This window comes from Hordeum vulgare, chromosome 6H, assembly GCF_904849725.1.
Source record: "Hordeum vulgare subsp. vulgare chromosome 6H, MorexV3_pseudomolecules_assembly, whole genome shotgun sequence".
In the NCBI taxonomy this organism is placed as follows: domain Eukaryota; kingdom Viridiplantae; phylum Streptophyta; class Magnoliopsida; order Poales; family Poaceae; genus Hordeum; species Hordeum vulgare.
Genome location: NC_058523.1, coordinates 48,626,861 through 48,644,475, shown reverse-complemented (window position 1 = coordinate 48,644,475; position 17,615 = coordinate 48,626,861). Strand labels below are relative to the sequence as shown.

General features: G+C 44.8%; 1 pseudogene; it reads right to left on the bottom strand.

The window, feature by feature from the left end:
- Window positions 1-5,674: 5,674 nt before the first annotated feature.
- LOC123405054 lies at window positions 5,675-16,023 on the bottom strand (annotated as a pseudogene).
- Between the last annotated feature and the right edge of the window lie 1,592 nt (window positions 16,024-17,615).

Genomic DNA, 17,615 nt, shown 5'->3' with positions numbered 1-17,615 from the left:
AAGCTTACGACTTTTACAACCTATACTCTTGGGAGATTGGCTTTGGCATCAAGTATGGACAATGCAGAAGAAATGTCGAAAAATGCAAGACTGTCCAGGACATAGTTTGTGGATGCGCGGTGAGTTACATCATCCACTCCTTGCAAACGTGCGATTTGCAAAAATACTTAGTGTGGTGTGTGGTTTGTTTCCCATCTGAAAAGTCTTATAATACGTCTCACTAGCTCTTTTCACCACGTGTCCAACAGGGAAAACCACGCAGGGAGAATACACACTCAGTATGCTGCCAATGTCCTGCATTTTTAAGGTTGCGTCGCACACCAGACCATGGTTGGTTCATCCATGATGTGAAGTATGAGCATAATCACGGCATGGCACAAACTTGTGGAGAGAAGTTGCATTGGGCATCTCACAGACACATTGATGCCCATGCCAAAGATATTGGCATGCACCTTAGGAACAACAACATATCGCTAAGCAAGACATTTGGTGTGATTGCAAGCTTTTTTGGAGATATGCAGAACTTGCCATTTAACAAGAGGTCTCTACGTTACCTCTGCAAGAGGATGAATCAACAACAGGGTGATGACGATATCAGGAAGACAATTCAGCTATTCTTTGACTTGAAAGAGAAGGATCCAAACTTCGTTGACAGCGTGCTTATTGATGAAGAGAGAAAGATCAGGGCATTGATGTGGACAGACGGTAAGAGCCGCCACCAATACAATTTTTTTGGAGATGCAATAACCTTTGACACGACATGTCGCACCAACCAGTACGATATGCCGTTCGGATTGTTTGTTGGTGTCAACAATCACTTCCAGAGCATCATCCTTGGAGGGGTATTGCTTCGTGATGAAACAACTGAGACCTTTGAGTGGGTGTTCAGGGAATTTGTGTCCTTGATGGGAGGACATGCTCCAAAAACAATACTCACGGGTAATTTAAAATCATGTTCCCTGTGAGCACTGATTAGTGGATTACTAGTTTGCTCCACATACACCTAACCGGGAATGTCGTATCTTTTTGTTTTTGCAGACCAAGCCCGGGCAATGGAGCTTGCCATAGCTTCCCAGTGGCTTGATGCAATACACAGATGGTGCAAATGGCATGCTTTGCAGAAAGCTAGGGAAAACCTTGGACCTGTTTACTCAAAAAACAGTGATTTCAAAGACGAGTTTCACAAACTTTTAGAGTACATGGTTACCGTAGACGAGTTTGAAAGTGCATGGGCATGCTTGATTGAGAAATATCAACTCGAAGACCACCCATGGCTCACTCAGATCTATGAAGTTAGAGCAAAATGGGCTAAGCCATACTTCTTAGGAGTGTTCTGTGCAAGGATGACGAGCACACAGCGTTCGGAGAGCGCAAACCACATGCTAAAAAATTACGTGCAACAGGCATCGTCTATGAACAATTTTGTGAGGCAGTATCAGAAACTAATGTTCGACAGACAATCAGAGGAAGATTTTCAGGAGAAGAAGTCTCCTGTGGTAAGTCGGCGATAAAGCATCATTTCAGATCATATTTTTGAAGATAATGCATACTGTATTTTGTATATTATGTTTAATTAAATTGAGTGCCAACCGGAAATTTCAGGGTGCTGTTGTTCTTAACCTCGGAGTGCCACTAGAATTCCATGCAAGCAAGGTCTACACCGCAGCTATGTACGAGCTGTTTCAGCACGAATTTACTTATCAGGGTCATTTGTGTTGCAAGAGGCCTGGCAGTCAGAGCAAGGCATGGTGTATGTCGTTAACCACATATATGCAGAGAGGAGGCAAGCATGGTCGAGGACACAATATCATGTTTTGTTTGATGAGGGATCTGGAGGATATTTATGTGAGTGTGGTCTTTACTCACACATGGGTATGTTGTGCTGCCATGCTATCCGGGTATGTCACAAGAGCCAATTCTGATCTTTATTTCAAGAGCAAATGTACAGCTGCTTCATGTCGTTATAAGATGCTCAAAGTTGTGTTGTTTTCCAATGGGCTCAGTTTATGTTTCAGGTTTTTTTTGGTTGTTATAAGCTTATAATATAGAATGCAAGAAATAAAACACACCTTTACTCAATGCAAATAATTAGCACGGTTATTTTCAACAAAACTGAATTATACTTATTCATCAGGTTCTACTATCCCTTGGAGTTAGGGAGATTCCGGAGGTACATATCATGAAGAGATGGACGAAGAACGCGTGTGAGGCTCTGCCAAAGCATCTGATGATCTATAAAGAATGCAATTCCGCTTTGAAGGATGCTACTTATCGCCACTCTTCACTGTACAGCAAGGCGCTTGAGATTGTACAGATGGGCGACAAGAACACCGAAGCTTATGGCGCCACAATGAAGGTCTTGCTGGATGCAATAAACATTCTAAATGAAACCAACCAGGAGAGTGATGGTCGAGGGTTACACGACCAGGGTGCAGCTCAAGTTCATGACCAAGATATGCCTGTAAGAACAGGAACAAATGGATTGTCAGGCTTAATGAATGTGGTATCACGCAAGAGGGATCGAGGGAGGCCAACAAACGCAAGAGCAAAGCCAAGTTATGAAAATGTGAGCAAGCCCAGAACAAAGTTTTGCTCTCTTCGTAGAGGGAGGGGTCACAAATCTTCGGCATGCCCCTCATACGGAAGTGCAGCAAAGAAACAGAGGAAAGTCCCAAAGTTTTCCAAGTGTGGCCTTGAAGGCCACAAGAGGAATAACTGCTCATGAAGAATTTTCGGTGTATTCCAGTCACAAACCTTTAGTTCAAGATATCCAGTCCGATATAGTAGTTGGAGAGAAGATGGATTTGATGCGCATCTCGTGCATTTTTTTGGTAGAAGTTGGCTTTTGGTGGTACAAAATGTCTAGAAGGGATGTTAAGAAATCCCGAATTCGACGGTGTAATGAACACTTAGGTTCAGTTTGCGGCCATGTATTGATTTTTCAGATTCACGGTGCCAAATCTCGGCAATGCTACAAGGATGCGTATGTCTAAAGTGAGTGGATGTACAAATGCAAAATCCATAAGGGTAAATGCATATGTTACATGCTGTTCATTTGTCTATCATACATCATCTGGGCATATTAAGTCCCCTGATGCTCTGCCATTTTTTATCCTACACATCATCATTCATTTTGCAATATGGTACGGGATGTGCAAACTAAAATATTATACAACACTTTTGCAGCAGGAAACAGACATTTTGTGTAGTAAAGGAATGCTATTACTCAGTTTTCCATCACGGTACAGCAGCAAATAGGTCACTAAACCCGAATTTTTTGTCAAGAGTACAACAACAAAAGCAGTGCAGTTCTAACACCAACACACTATGATGCAAGCTTGATAGATATAATCAGAGAGATCACTATCAAAACTACAACAAAAAGCATATGCTTATGCTGTCTATTGTTCTTCTCCCTGACCATTTGTTCAACGTGCCCCATTTGTTCTTGGACAACCATATTTCCTTCTGTCATCTTGCGCAACAAACTCCGCAATGCATGCAAGATACTTGGTAAGAACTAACATAAAACGTAACCCGCCCCATATGGTTGTTTTACAAGACGGCCACGCGGGTCCAGATTAATACATTGCAGAAATATATTCATTTTATTGGGTGGTGTTTTTTCTATACGTGAATTGAGCTCGTAAGCTGGTGACAAAGTTCTATTACCAATAAGATTGTGAACAACCGGGCGTTTTTTTTATCAGAAACTGTTAGTGCGTGCCTTCACGGCTCCCTGGACGGTTTTTGAACGTCCATAGCAATCCGGATAAGAATACTAGCGTTTTTGTGTATAGAGAGTAAAAGCGTTATAAGAATTTATTTGAAAGCTACATCAGTTTTCATTTTTATAGAAGTCAACGCGACTCAATTCATCACTATTTCTCGTGTGTATAGAAATAAAGAACTTTAGAATGCGTCTATCCGGATACAACTCTTGTTATATAACAAGATTCATCAATTGTTCATCGGTTACAAATGACGGATTACAACAAAGGGTAATGGGAAATAACAAATACGTGGACACACTGTACCCATCGCATACAAAACACATAGTAAAACCATTGTTTCCGGTGATCAAACAGTAGCAATTGCTTCAATCACGGAAGGTCGGTGGACAACGCTCGGTCAAGGAAAATGCTTGCCTCATCTGACCATCCTCGGGTAACCAGCGCAAACCTTTGACAGTGTCGTTAACCGTGTCAACAACAAACATGCCATGATCGAATGCGAAGGCTAGTAGAACAACCGATGAGTTCTTGCTAGATGATCTGATTTGCACGGAGTAGAAATCACCAGGGCCAACATCCCCGTAATAAATGCCAAACGCGGACTACCATATATTAGGACCAACCGTACTGGAAAATGTGTGGACTAAATCTAGTTTTGCGCAACAGCTCCACTGTAAGTGGCCGTGCACTAGTTGAAGCAGCCAGGTATTGAGTCAGCCATGAGAACAATTTACCAAAGACAAGATGCCAGACTCATTAAGGGAAACACTGTAATCGAGACATGACCTAGCTGAAATTGGTAGATGCATGACAGTGAATCTAGAGCTAGGAATGTCAAAGCGAATTAACACGCCTACAACATACATCATGTATAATGAGCTGCCGGATAAAATGGAGTAAGGATCTATGTGAAAGATGCAAGGAGGACGATATGGAAAAGGATCAGACACAAATCTTGTCCAAGCCCCGTCTCTGAACACACACACGTGTACATGAAAATCAGTTTTGGACCTGAATTTAATACCATCGTAAGATCTATTATAAGGGCCTGCTGCATCTTTAACGAACAAGGAAAACGCTGTCTGACCGGCTCTCTGCAAGATGCCAAATTGACCATAGAAGTTGGGACTTTGCTGGCCATTCAGGCGAGGCACCCGAGGAATACGAGTTGCTAAAAATGAGTATGCAGGTGGAAACGAGCTTGGAAAGAAAGTGTAGTACCCATCGATAGTTATATCGTCTGTGTCAGAGGAAACAAAAGGAGGGCTGCTGACACATACGAGCAGCTCACCAGACTCAGATGCTATTATGCGTTTTCGTGAGAGGAATAATCATTGATACGTGAATGAAGGAGAGCTCTGGTGGCCTCACCTTGCAAAGCTAATGCATCGACGACCCAAAAATGGAGGCTGTAACCACGTTCGAACTCGGCCAAGAATCCGAGCATGGCCGGGCGATTGCGACGAACGTATGCTTCAATGAAAGGCTGGGATCTAGATATACACTTCCATTGGGGACTAACAGCAGAGCTGTAGATGAGTGAACGAGTGCATGATAGCCTGTAAAGGATTTCTACCAGAAGTTGCTCATTGTCAAGAACTGACATGGGAATGATGCTGGACATGGAGGAAGGGGAGTGTTGGAGTTGGTCGATGGAGGCAGAGGTGGCAGGAGGAAGGGGAGTGTTGGAGTTGGTCGTTGGTCGATGGAGGCACAGTGTGTTTGGAATGAGGGAGCAAGCGAGGAGTGGGTGGGTGAATAGTTCAAACGGCCATGTTTTGTAACGAGGGAGTAGGGTGTGGACATATATATGATTAGCAATATCATAATGCTAGATGAAATTATAATAATACAAGAATAACTGTTGTTCTTAAACCATATCCAGATTACCCTAACATTACGACGGTACATTAATCAGAGTTACAAAATCAGCTGGAAGATCATAACTGCGAAGCCTTGAAATGTCGTTCGTCAGTGTAGATCTCCCCGAGTTCGAGTTGCTTTGTTATCAGTTTCCTGAAATTTGAAGAATACACATTCGTAATTTGAAATAATTTTTTCAAGTTAAAGAATAGCGAGGACTGTTGGGGAACGCCGCATGGGAAACAAAATTTTTCCTACGCGCACGAAGACCTATCATGGTGATGTCCATCTACGAGAGGGGATGAGTGATCTACGTACCCTTGTAGACCGTACAGCAGAAGCGTTAGAGAACGCAGTTGATGTAGTGGAACGTCCTCACGTCCCTCGATCCGCCCCGCGAACAATCCCGCGATCAGTCACACGATCTAGTACCGAACGGACGGCACCTCCGCGTTCAGCACACGTACAGCTCGACGATGATCTCGGCCTTCTTGATCCAGCAAGAGAGACGGAGAGGTAGAAGAGTTCTCCGGCAGCGTGACGGCGCTCCGGAGGTTGGTGATGACCTTGTCTCAGCAGGGCTCCGCCCGAGCTCCGCAGAAACGCGATCTAGAGGAAAAACCGTGGAGGTATGTGGTCGGGCTGCCGTGGAAAAGTCGTCTCAAATCAGCCCTAAAACCTCCGTATATATAGGTGGGAGGGAGGGGGCCTTGCCTTGGGGCTCAAGGAGCCCCAAGGGGGTCGGCCTAGTCCAAGGGGGAGGACTCTCCCCCCCCCAAACCGAGTTGGACTAGGTTTGGTGGGAGGGAGTCCCCCTTCCTTCCCACCTCCTCCTTTTTTTTCTTTCTCTCTTGATTTTCTTCTCCTTGGCGCATAGGGCACTTGTGGGCTGCCCCACCAGCCCACTAAGGGCTGGTGTGTCTCCCCCAATGCCTATGGGCTTCCCCGGGGTGGGTTGCCCCCCCGGTGAACTCCCGGAACCCATTCGTCATTCCCGGTAACTCCGAAAACCTTCCGGTAATCAACTGAGGTCATCCTATATATCAATCTTCGTTTCCGGACCATTCCGGAAACCCTCGTGACGTCCGTGATCTCATCCGGGACTCCAAACAACATTCGGTAACCAACCATATAACTCAAATACGCATAAAACAATGTCGAACCTTAAGTGTGCAGACCCTGTGGGTTCGAGAACTATGTAGACATGACCCGAGAGACTCCTCGGTCAATATCCAATAGCGGGACCTGGATGCCCATATTGGATCCTACATATTCTACGAAGATCTTATCGTTTGAACCTCAGTGCCAAGAATTCGTATAATCTCGTATGTCATTCCCTTTGTCCTTCGGTATGTTACTTGCCCGAGATTCGATCGTCAGTATCCGCATACCTATTTCAGTCTCGTTTACCGGCAAGTCTCTTTACTCGTTCCGTAATACAAGATCCCGCAACTTACACTAAGTTACATTTCTTGCAAGGCTTGTGTGTGATGTTGTATTACCGAGTGGGCCCCGAGATACCTCTCCGTCACACGGAGTGACAAATCCCAGTCTTGATCCATACTAACTCAACTAACACCTTCGGAGATACCTGTAGAGCATCTTTATAGTCACCCAGTTACGTTGCGACGTTTGATACACACAAAGCATTCCTCCGGTGTCAGTGAGTTATATGATCTCATGGTCATAGGAATAAATACTTGACATGCAGAAAACTGTAGCAACAAAATGACACGATCAACATGCTACGTCTATTAGTTTGGGTCTAGTCCATCACGTGATTCTCCCAATGACGTGATCCAGTTATCAAGCAACAACACCTTGTTCATAATCAGAAGACACTGACTATCATCGATCAACTGGCTTGCCAACTAGAGGCATGCTAGGGACGGTGTTTTGTCTATGTATCAACACATGTAAATGAGTCTTCATTCAATACAATTATAGCATGGATAATAAACTATTATCTTGATACAGGAATTATAATAATAACTATATTTATTATTGCCTCTAGGGCATAATTCCAACAGTCTCCCACTTGCACTAGAGTCAATAATCTAGCGCTCACATCACCATGTGAATTACATTGTAATAAATCTAACACCCATACAGTTCCGGTGTCGATCATGTTTTGGCTGTGGAAGAGGTTTAGTCAGCGGGTCTGCTACATTCAGATCCATGTGCACTTTGCATATATTTACGTCCTCTTCCTCGACGTAGTCACGGATGAGGTTGAAGCATCGTTTGATGTGTCTGGTCTTCTTGTGAAACCGTGGTTCCTTTGCTAAGGCAATGGCACTAGTGTTGTCACAGAACAAGGTTATTGGATTCAGTGCGCTTGGCACCACTCCAAGATCCGTCATGAACTGCTTCATCCAGACACCCTCCTTAGCTGCTTCCGAGGCAGCCATGTACTCCGCTTCACATGTAGAATCTGCTACGACGCTTTGCTTGGAACTGCACCAGCTTACTGCACCCCCATTAAGAATAAATACGTATCCGGTTTGCGACTTAGAGTCGTCCGGATCTGTGTCAAAGCTTGCATCGACGTAACCTTTTACGGCGAGCTCTTCGTCACCTCCATACACGAGTAACATCTCCTTAGTCCTTTTCAGGTACTTCAGGATATTCTTGACCGCTGTCCAGTGATCCACTCCTGGATTACTCTGGAACCTACCTGCCATACTTATGGCCAGGCTAACATCCGGTCTAGTGCACAACATTGCATACATGATAGAACCTATGGCTGAGGCATAGGGGACGGAGCGCATATGCTCTCTATCTTCATCAGTTGCTGGGCACTGAGTCTTACTCAATCTCGTACCTTGTAAAACTGGCAAGAACCCTTTCTTGGACTGTTCCATTTTGAACCTCTTCAAAACTTTATCAAGGTATGTGCTTTGTGAAAGTCCTATCAGGCGTTTTGATCTATCCCTATAGATCTTAATGCCTAGAATGTAAGCAGCTTCTCCTAGGTCCTTCATAGAGAAACTTTTATTCAAGTAACCTTTTATGCTCTCCAAAAGCTCTACGTTGTTTCCAATCAGCAATATGTCATCCACATATAATATCAGAAATGCCACAGAGCTCCCACTCACTTTCTTGTAAATACAAGATTCTCCAACCACTTGTATAAACCCAAATGCTTTGATCACCTCATCAAAGCGTTTGTTCCAACTTCGAGATGCTTGCACCAGTCCATAAATGGATCGCTGGAGTTTGCACACCTTGTCAGCATTTTTAGGATCGACAAAACCTTCGGGCTGCATCATATACAACTCTTCCTTAAGGAAACCGTTAAGGAACGCCGTTTTGACACCCATGTGCCAGATTTCATAATCGAAAAATGCAGCTATTGCTAACATGATTCTGACGGACTTAAGCATCGCTACGGGTGAGAAAGTCTCATCGTAGTCAACTCCTGGAACTTGTGAAAAACCCTTTGCCACAAGTCGAGCTTTATAAACGGTCACATTACCGTCAGCGTCCGTCTTCTTCTTAAAGATCCATTTGTTCTGAATAGCCTTGCGGCCCTCAGGTAGTATCTCCAAAGTCCACACTTTGTTCTCATACATGGATCCTATCTCGGACTTCATGGCTTCTAGCCATTTGTTGGAATCTGGGCCCACCATTGTTTCTTCATAATTTGCAGGTTCATTGTTGTCTAACAACATGATTGATAAGACGGGATTACCGTACCACTCTAGAGCAGCGCATGATCTCATCGACCTGCGTGGTTCAACAGAAACTTGAACTGGAGTTTCATGATCATCATCATTAACTTCCTCCTCAACCGGCGTCGCAACGATAGAGGTTTCCCCTTGCCCTGCGCCACCATCCAGAGGGATGAGAGGTTCGACAACCTCGTCAAGTTCTATCTTCCTCCCACTCAATTCTCTCGAGAGAAACTCCTTCTCAAAAAAAGCTCCGTTTTTAGCAACAAACACTTTGCCCTCGGATTTGAGATAGAAGGTGTACCCAACTGTCTCTTTTGGGTAACCTATGAAGACGCACTTTTCCGCTTTGGGTTCCAGCTTTTCAGGCTGAAGCTTTTTGACATAAGCATCACATCCCCAAACTTTAAGAAACGACAACTTTGGCCTTTTGCCATACCACAGTTCGTATGGTGTCGTCTCAACGGATTTCGATGGTGCCATATTTAAAGTGAATGCAGCTGTTTCTAATGCATAACCCCAAAATGATAACGGCAAATCAGTAAGAGACATCATAGATCGCACCATCTCTAACAAAGTACGATTACGACGTTCGGACACACCATTACGCTGTGGTGTTCCAGGCGGTGTTAACTGCGAAACAATTCCACATTGTCTTAAGTGAGCACCAAACTCGAAACTCAGATATTCACCCCCACGATCAGACCGTAGGAACTTGATCTTCTTGTTACGATGATTTTCCACTTCACTCTGGAATTGCTTGAACTTTTCAAATGTTTCAGACTTGTGCTTCATCAAGTAGACATAACCATATCTACTTAAATCGTCAGTGAAGGTGAGAAAATAACGATATCCGCCACGTGCCTCTATGCTCATTGGACCACACACATCGGTATGTATGATTTCCAACAAGTCACTTGCACGCTCCATTGTTCCGGAGAACGGAGTCTTAGTCATCTTGCCCATGAGGCATGGTTCGCACGTGTCAAGTGAATCAAAATCAAGTGACTCCAAAAGTCCATCAGCATGGAGTTTCTTCATGCGTTTTACACCAATATGACCCAAGCGGCAGTGCCACAAAAATATGGCGCTATCATTGTTTACTCTAACTCTTTTGGTCTCAATGTTATGTATATGCCTATCGCTATCAAGATTCAATATGAACAATCCTCTCACATTCGGTGCATGACCATAAAAGATGTTACTCATAGAAATAGAACAACCATTATTCTCAGACTTAAAAGAGTAACCGTCTCGCAATAAACAAGATCCAGATATAATGTTCATGCTCAACGCAGGCACTAAATAAAAATGATTTAAGTTCATCACTAATCCTGATGGTAGCTGAAGTGACACTGTGCCGACGGCGATTGCATCAACCTTGGAACCATTTCCTACGCGCATCGTCACTTCATCTTTCGCCAGCCTTCGCCTATTCCGCAGTTCCTGTTTCGAGTTGCAAATATGAGCAACAGAACCGGTATCAAATACCCAGGCACTACTACGAGAGCCGGTTAAGTACACATCAATAACATGTATATCAAATATACCTGATTTTTCTTTGCCTGCCTTCTTATCTGCCAGATACTTGGGGCAATTGCACTTCCAGTGACCCATACCCTTGCAATAGAAGCACTCTGTTTCAGGCTTAGGTCCAGCCTTGGGTTTCTTCGGCGGATTGACAAGAGGCTTGCCGCTCTTCTTCGAATTGCCCTTCTTGCCTTTGCCATTTCTCTTGAAACTAGTGGTCTTGCTCACCATCAACACTTGATGCTCTTTACGGAGTTCAGACTCTGCGACTTTTAGCATCGCGAACAACTCGCCGGGAGACTTGTTCATCCCTTGCATGTTGTAGTTCAACACAAAGCCTTTATAGCTTGGCGGCAGTGATTGAAGGATTCTGTCAGTGATAGCTTCTTGCGGGAGTTCAATCCCCAGCTCAGCTAGACGGTTTGAGTACCCAGACATTTTGAGCACATGTTCACTGACAAACGAGTTTTCCTCCATCTTGCAAGCATAGAATTTATCGGAGGTCTCATACCTCTCGATCCGGGCGTTCTTCTGAAAGATAAACTCCAACTCCTGGAACATCTCAAATGCTCCATGACGCTCAAAGCGACGTTCAAGTCCCGGTTCTAAGCCATACAAGACTGCACATTGAACTATTGAGTAGTCCTCCTTACGTGCTAACCAAGCGTTCTTAACATCCTGATCAGCCGTAGCGGGTGGTTCATCTCCTAGCGCAGCATTAAGGACATAATCCTTCTTCCCAGCTTGTAAGATTAGCTTAAGATTACGAGCCCAGTCTACAAAGTTGCTTCCATCATCTTTCAACTTAGCTTTCTCTAGGAACGTATTAAAATTCAGGATGACTGTCGCGTGAGCCATGATCTACAACACAAATATATTCAAAGTGGACTTAGACTATGTTCAAGATAATTAGAGTTCAACTTAATCAAATTATATGCTAAACTCCCACTCAAAAAGTACATCTCTCTAGTCATTTGAGTGGTTCATGATCCACTTACACTATCTCAAGTCCGATCATCACGTGAGTTGAGTATAGTTTCAGTGGTAAGCATCCCTATGCTAATCATATCATCTATATGATTCATGATCGACCTTTCGGTCTCATGTGTTCCGAGGCCATGTCTGCACATGCTAGGCTCGTCAAGCTTAACCCGAGTGTTCCGCGTGCGCAACTGTTTTGCACCCGTTGTATGTGAACGTTGAGTCTATCACACCCGATCATCACGTGGTGTCTCGAAACGACGAACTGTAGCAACGGTGCACAGTCGGGGAGAACACAATTTCGTCTTGAAATTTTAGTGAGAGATCACCTCATAATGCTACCGTCGTTCTAAGCAAAATAAGGTGCATAAAAGGATTAACATCACATGCAATTCATAAGTGACATGATATGGCCATCATCACGTGCTTCTTGATCTCCATCACCAAAGCACCGGCACGATCTTCTTGTCACCGGCGCCACACCATGATCATCCATCAACGTGTTGCCATCGGGGTTGTCGTGCTACTTATGCTATTACTACTAAAGCTACATCCTAGCAAAATAGTAAACGCATCTGCAAGTACAAACATTAGTATAAAGACAACCCTATGGCTCCTGCCGGTTGCCGTACCATCGACGTGCAAGTCGATATTTCTATTACAACATGATCATCTCATACATCCAATATATCACATCACATCGTTGGCCATATCACATCAAAATCATACCCTGCAAAAACAAGTTAGACGTCCTCTAATTTTGTTGTTGCATGTTTTACGTGGTGACCAAGGGTATCTAGTAGGATCGCATCTTACTTACGCAAACACCACAACGGAGATATATGAGTTGCTATTTAACCTCATCCAAGGACCTCCTTGGTCAAATCCGATTCAACTAAAGTTGGAGAAACCGACACTTGCCACTCATCTTTGAGCAAAGGGGGTTACTCGTAACGATGAAACCAGTCTCTCGTAAGCGTACTAGTAATGTCGGTCCAAGCCGCTTCAATCCAACAATACCGCGGAATCAAGAAAAGACTAAGGAGGGCAGCAGAACGCACATCACCGTCCACAAAAACTTTTGTGTTCTACTCGAGAAGACATCTACGCATGAACCTAGCTCTGATACCACTGTTGGGGAACGCCGCATGGGAAACAAAATTTTTCCTACGCGCACGAAGACCTATCATGGTGATGTCCATCTACGAGAGGGGATGAGTGATCTACGTACCCTTGTAGACCGTACAGCAGAAGCGTTAGAGAACGGGTTGATGTAGTGGAACGTCCTCACGTCCCTCGATCTGCCCCGCGAACAATCCCGCGATCAGTCCCACGATCTAGTACCGAACGGACGGCACCTCCGCGTGCAGCACACGTACAGCTCGACGATGATCTCGGCCTTCTTAATCCAGCAAGAGAGACGGAGAGGTAGAAGAGTTCTCCGGCAGCGTGACGGCGCTCCGGAGGTTGGTGATGACCTTGTCTCAGCAGGGCTCCGCCCGAGCTCCGCAGAAACGCGATCTAGAGGAAAAACCGTGGAGGTATGTGGTCGGGCTGCCGTGGAAAAGTCATCTCAAATCAGCCCTAAAACCTCCATATATATAGGTGGGAGGGAGGGGGCCTTGCCTTGGGGCTCAAGGAGCCCCAAGGGGTCGGCCGAGTCCAAGGGGGAGGACTCTCCCCCCCAAACCGAGTTGGACTAGGTTTGGTGGGAGGGAGTCCCCCTTCCTTCCCACCTCCTCCTTTTTTTTTCTTTCTCTCTTGATTTTCTTCTCCTTGGCGCATAGGGCACTTGTGGGCTGCCCCACCAGCCCACTATGGGCTGGTGTGTCTCCCCCAATGCCTATGGGCTTCCCCGGGGTGGGTTGCCCCCTCGGTGAACTCCCGGAACCCATTCGTCATTCCCGGTAACTCCGAAAACCTTCCGGTAATCAAATGAGGTCATCCTATATATCAATCTTCGTTTCCGGACCATTCCGGAAACCCTCGTGACGTCCGTGATCTCATCCGGGACTCCGAACAACATTCGGTAACCAACCATATAACTCAAATACGCATAAAACAATGTCGAACCTTAAGTGTGCAGACCTTGCGGGTTCGAGAACTATGTAGACATGACCCGAGAGACTCCTCGGTCAATATCCAATAGCGGGACCTGGATGCCTATATTGGATCCTACATATTCTACGAAGATCTTATCGTTTGAACCTCAGTGCCAAGGATTCGTATAATCCCGTATGTCATTCCCTTTGTCCTTCGGTATGTTACTTGCCCGAGATTCGATCGTCAGTATCCGCATACCTATTTCAATCTCGTTTACCGGCAAGTCTCTTTACTCGTTCCGTAATACAAGATCCCGCAACTTACACTAAGTTACATTGCTTGCAAGGCTTGTGTGTGATGTTGTATTACCGAGTGGGCCCCGAGATACCTCTCCGTCACACGGAGTGACAAATCCCAGTCTTGATCCATACTAACTCAACTAACACCTTCGAAGATACCTGTGGAGCATCTTTATAGTCACCCAGTTACATTGCGACGTTTGATACACACAAAGCATTCCTCCGGTGTCAGTGAGTTATATGATCTCATGGTCATAGGAATAAATACTTGACACGCAGAAAACTGTAGCAACAAAATGACACGATCAACATGCTACGTCTATTAGTTTGGGTCTAGTCCATCACGTGATTCTCCCAATGACGTGATCCAGTTATCAAGCAACAACACCTTGTTCATAATCAGAAGACACTGACTATCATCGATCAACTGGCTAGCCAACTAGAGGCATGCTAGGGACGGTGTTTTGTCTATGTATCCACACATGTAAATGAGTCTTCATTCAATACAATTATAGCATGGATAATAAACTATTATCTTGATACAGGAATTATAATAATAACTATATTTATTATTGCCTCTAGGGCATAATTCCAACAAGGACATGTCAGAAAATAAATTACATGATATCGTCTTGACTCGAGCCCACCGCGCTGCGAAGCAACTTTAGGCTCACACCATGTTCTATGTCGCTGAAATTTAAAAGAACTTAATAATGATTCTGAGTTGAACTTCAGGTTGCGATAAATCTATACAAGGTGCTCACCGGTAGGCTGGGTCGCGCAAAATGGAGAAAATCTTTTCCTCAAGATTACAGTGATTTGGGATCTGGCTTGGAGTGATATAGCTTATTGGCATGACAGTCGATGCAGACGTAACCTTTGCAGCGTGTTTCTCCTGCTATTAATTGTAATCAATTTGTTACCCAGACAGTATAAATTAAGTACGAATAAGCCCCTGGCACGACAAACCTTTAAGCTGGTTTGCCTAGATATGTCAACATGAGCCTTGATGCAGTAGAGGAAGTGATGGGTTATGTCGTCGAAGGTTTTTTACAGTCCTGAAACATGAATAGGAGTCCAAGAGGAATTAGCGATTGATAACAATCAAAAAATCATGCATCTAAAAAGATGGATTATCTTATCCTGCTCCATGCACCTGACCATGTAGGCTTTTATTTGAAAAAATGCTCCAAGCTGGTAGCCCTCCCGACGACACGTACGTAGACCCGTTGCTGTTTAGATGAAAATTTGTAGCTAAAGGATACGATGAAAATAGTCTGACAAGTACAATTCATTAGTGAAAGTGAACTTTCTAACTTGAACGACCAAGCATCCCTGGAGTCCTGAGCGCAACCAAAACTGTTGAAAAAATGACGGGCTTTGCGTGTTAACAATACACACTAAAGATGCTATGCTAATCACTGCTTCATTGAATACTTACCAGAATAACACATTTAGGGACCCGGTGCCGTCGTATAGGTCAAAAGTGCAGTGATCCATGCTGAGTTGTTTGTTACTGATCATGCCTATCAGAACGATCTGTGTATGTTTTCATTAAAAGTTAGCAAGTTGATTACGTATGATAACATTTAACCATATAGTTGAGTGTGACTATACCGTTGACACTGGCATGCCGTCGATAATCAATGGAAAGCGTTCGTTGTCTTCGTGGAAAGAATCCAACAGCATCTTAATAGTTAACGGCCTGAGAGACGATGGAGCAGCCTGGGTAGTCGTCGAGTAATAGCTCCATCAGGTAATATGAACTATGAAAACAACATCCACCAAATTAGTAGTTGAACTTACAAGGATTGATGATGTATCGGATGGATTTGGCAACGGCGTCATCATTGCTTCGCCTGAGAACATCTCCGAGCTAGAGTTGGCTCGGTTTGCCATGACGTAGCTAAAGTTATGGAGGTGGATGTGCCTGGCACCGTATACTAAATACCTGCGCGGCGCGGACCGGTACCCGCGTGGCGTGAAACGATGGGCAGCATGGCCAAGGCATGGAGAGGGGGAAATCAATCAGTCAAATGCACTGTGCACTTTACAACAAAGGGAGGCCCCTACCCGTGGAGACGAGATGCCTATCCAGCGCGTGCAATCTACATCGAATCCAATGTGAGGACCCGTCGGCATGCAAAAACGACCATGGGTAATCTATGCACAGTGGAACTTTGTTATAGCTAAACACTGCACTTTTTTAAGACATGGTCAATGACGTGTCTCTGAAAACACACACACATGCGCGTCGATACAAGTATTGTCCCTGATGCATCTTTTTGCAAGGACGCGTCGATCTCCTAAATTTTTTTCGGAGACGTCCAGAGAGACTGTTAATAAAAATACCAGCACACACAATCTTCCGTGAGTTCATTTTGACGAGCACTGTGGCATGGTGGTGCGGCGGACCCGTGAGTTCTCTTTCCCAGCTTTTTGCAAGACATGCCCGTGACTTCAATTCAAAGAGGACAGTGGCATGGGCCTGCAGCAGAGGAACCAGGCCCCGGTACGACACGCACGTAAAACAATGGATTTGACTTCGCCTGGAGCATGGAGTGGCGTGAACAGCGACTGCTGTCTAGGAATCGACCAGACAGGTTTAATTCAGCAGTACGTGCGTTAGTTGTAGTATTAATGGGAATTCATTGTGGATACGTGCAAAGTTCTCTACAAAACGGGTGACAGCTCCTCTAGACAGATTCAGTTCACTTGCTTAAGCCTAGAATATTCCCAACAGTGCGATGTCGAACCTTCAGGCACTCCACAGGTTGCGCTGGGCGTGTGGTAGGCAGTGCGCAAAGCGCAAAGGATCGTCGATGGCGAAGCGCGACAAGTTTTTCCTGAGCTGCATCAACTACAACATGAGATCAGCGTAGATGGTGTCACCCTATTGGGATCAAATTATCTTGTTTATCTAACACACATGTCTCCTTTGGTGTAACCAGGTACCAGGTGCAAGGTTTTGCAAAGCATACATCTGGGAGTAAGACCTCGACAGGTACACGAACCAGTTTTGCCAGACTGCGGTTGATCTTGCCAACTACCACAAGAACCGTCATGAGAGCTGCGAGGAGAAGCTTGATGAGGTGCATGAACAGCTCGAAGAGGCAAACGCTGAAATAAGGAGGCTCAAGTGGATGAACAAGGAGATCTAGATGGCTCTAGCGGCTACTGCACCAGTGGCTGCAATCCTAGCGGTCACGTCCGCATGGGTGGCTAAGTGAGCTAGATGGCATCGATCTAAATATTTGTTGGTTTGTTGGCCAACAAAACGTCTTATGTATCTTACTGTTTTCTAAGTTCCCACTAGTTACGAGCTTGGAAGTTTTGTTTCCAACAAAAAGCTCAGCGTTTGTCGTTAATCCATGTATTAAACTATCCCGAGAAGCATTAGCAAGAAGAAGCCACCGTGTTGTGTCCTTTGTACTGGTCGTTATTGTGCACTGCAGCTGTACAAACAATATAAACTATTTGGGGCAAGGGCC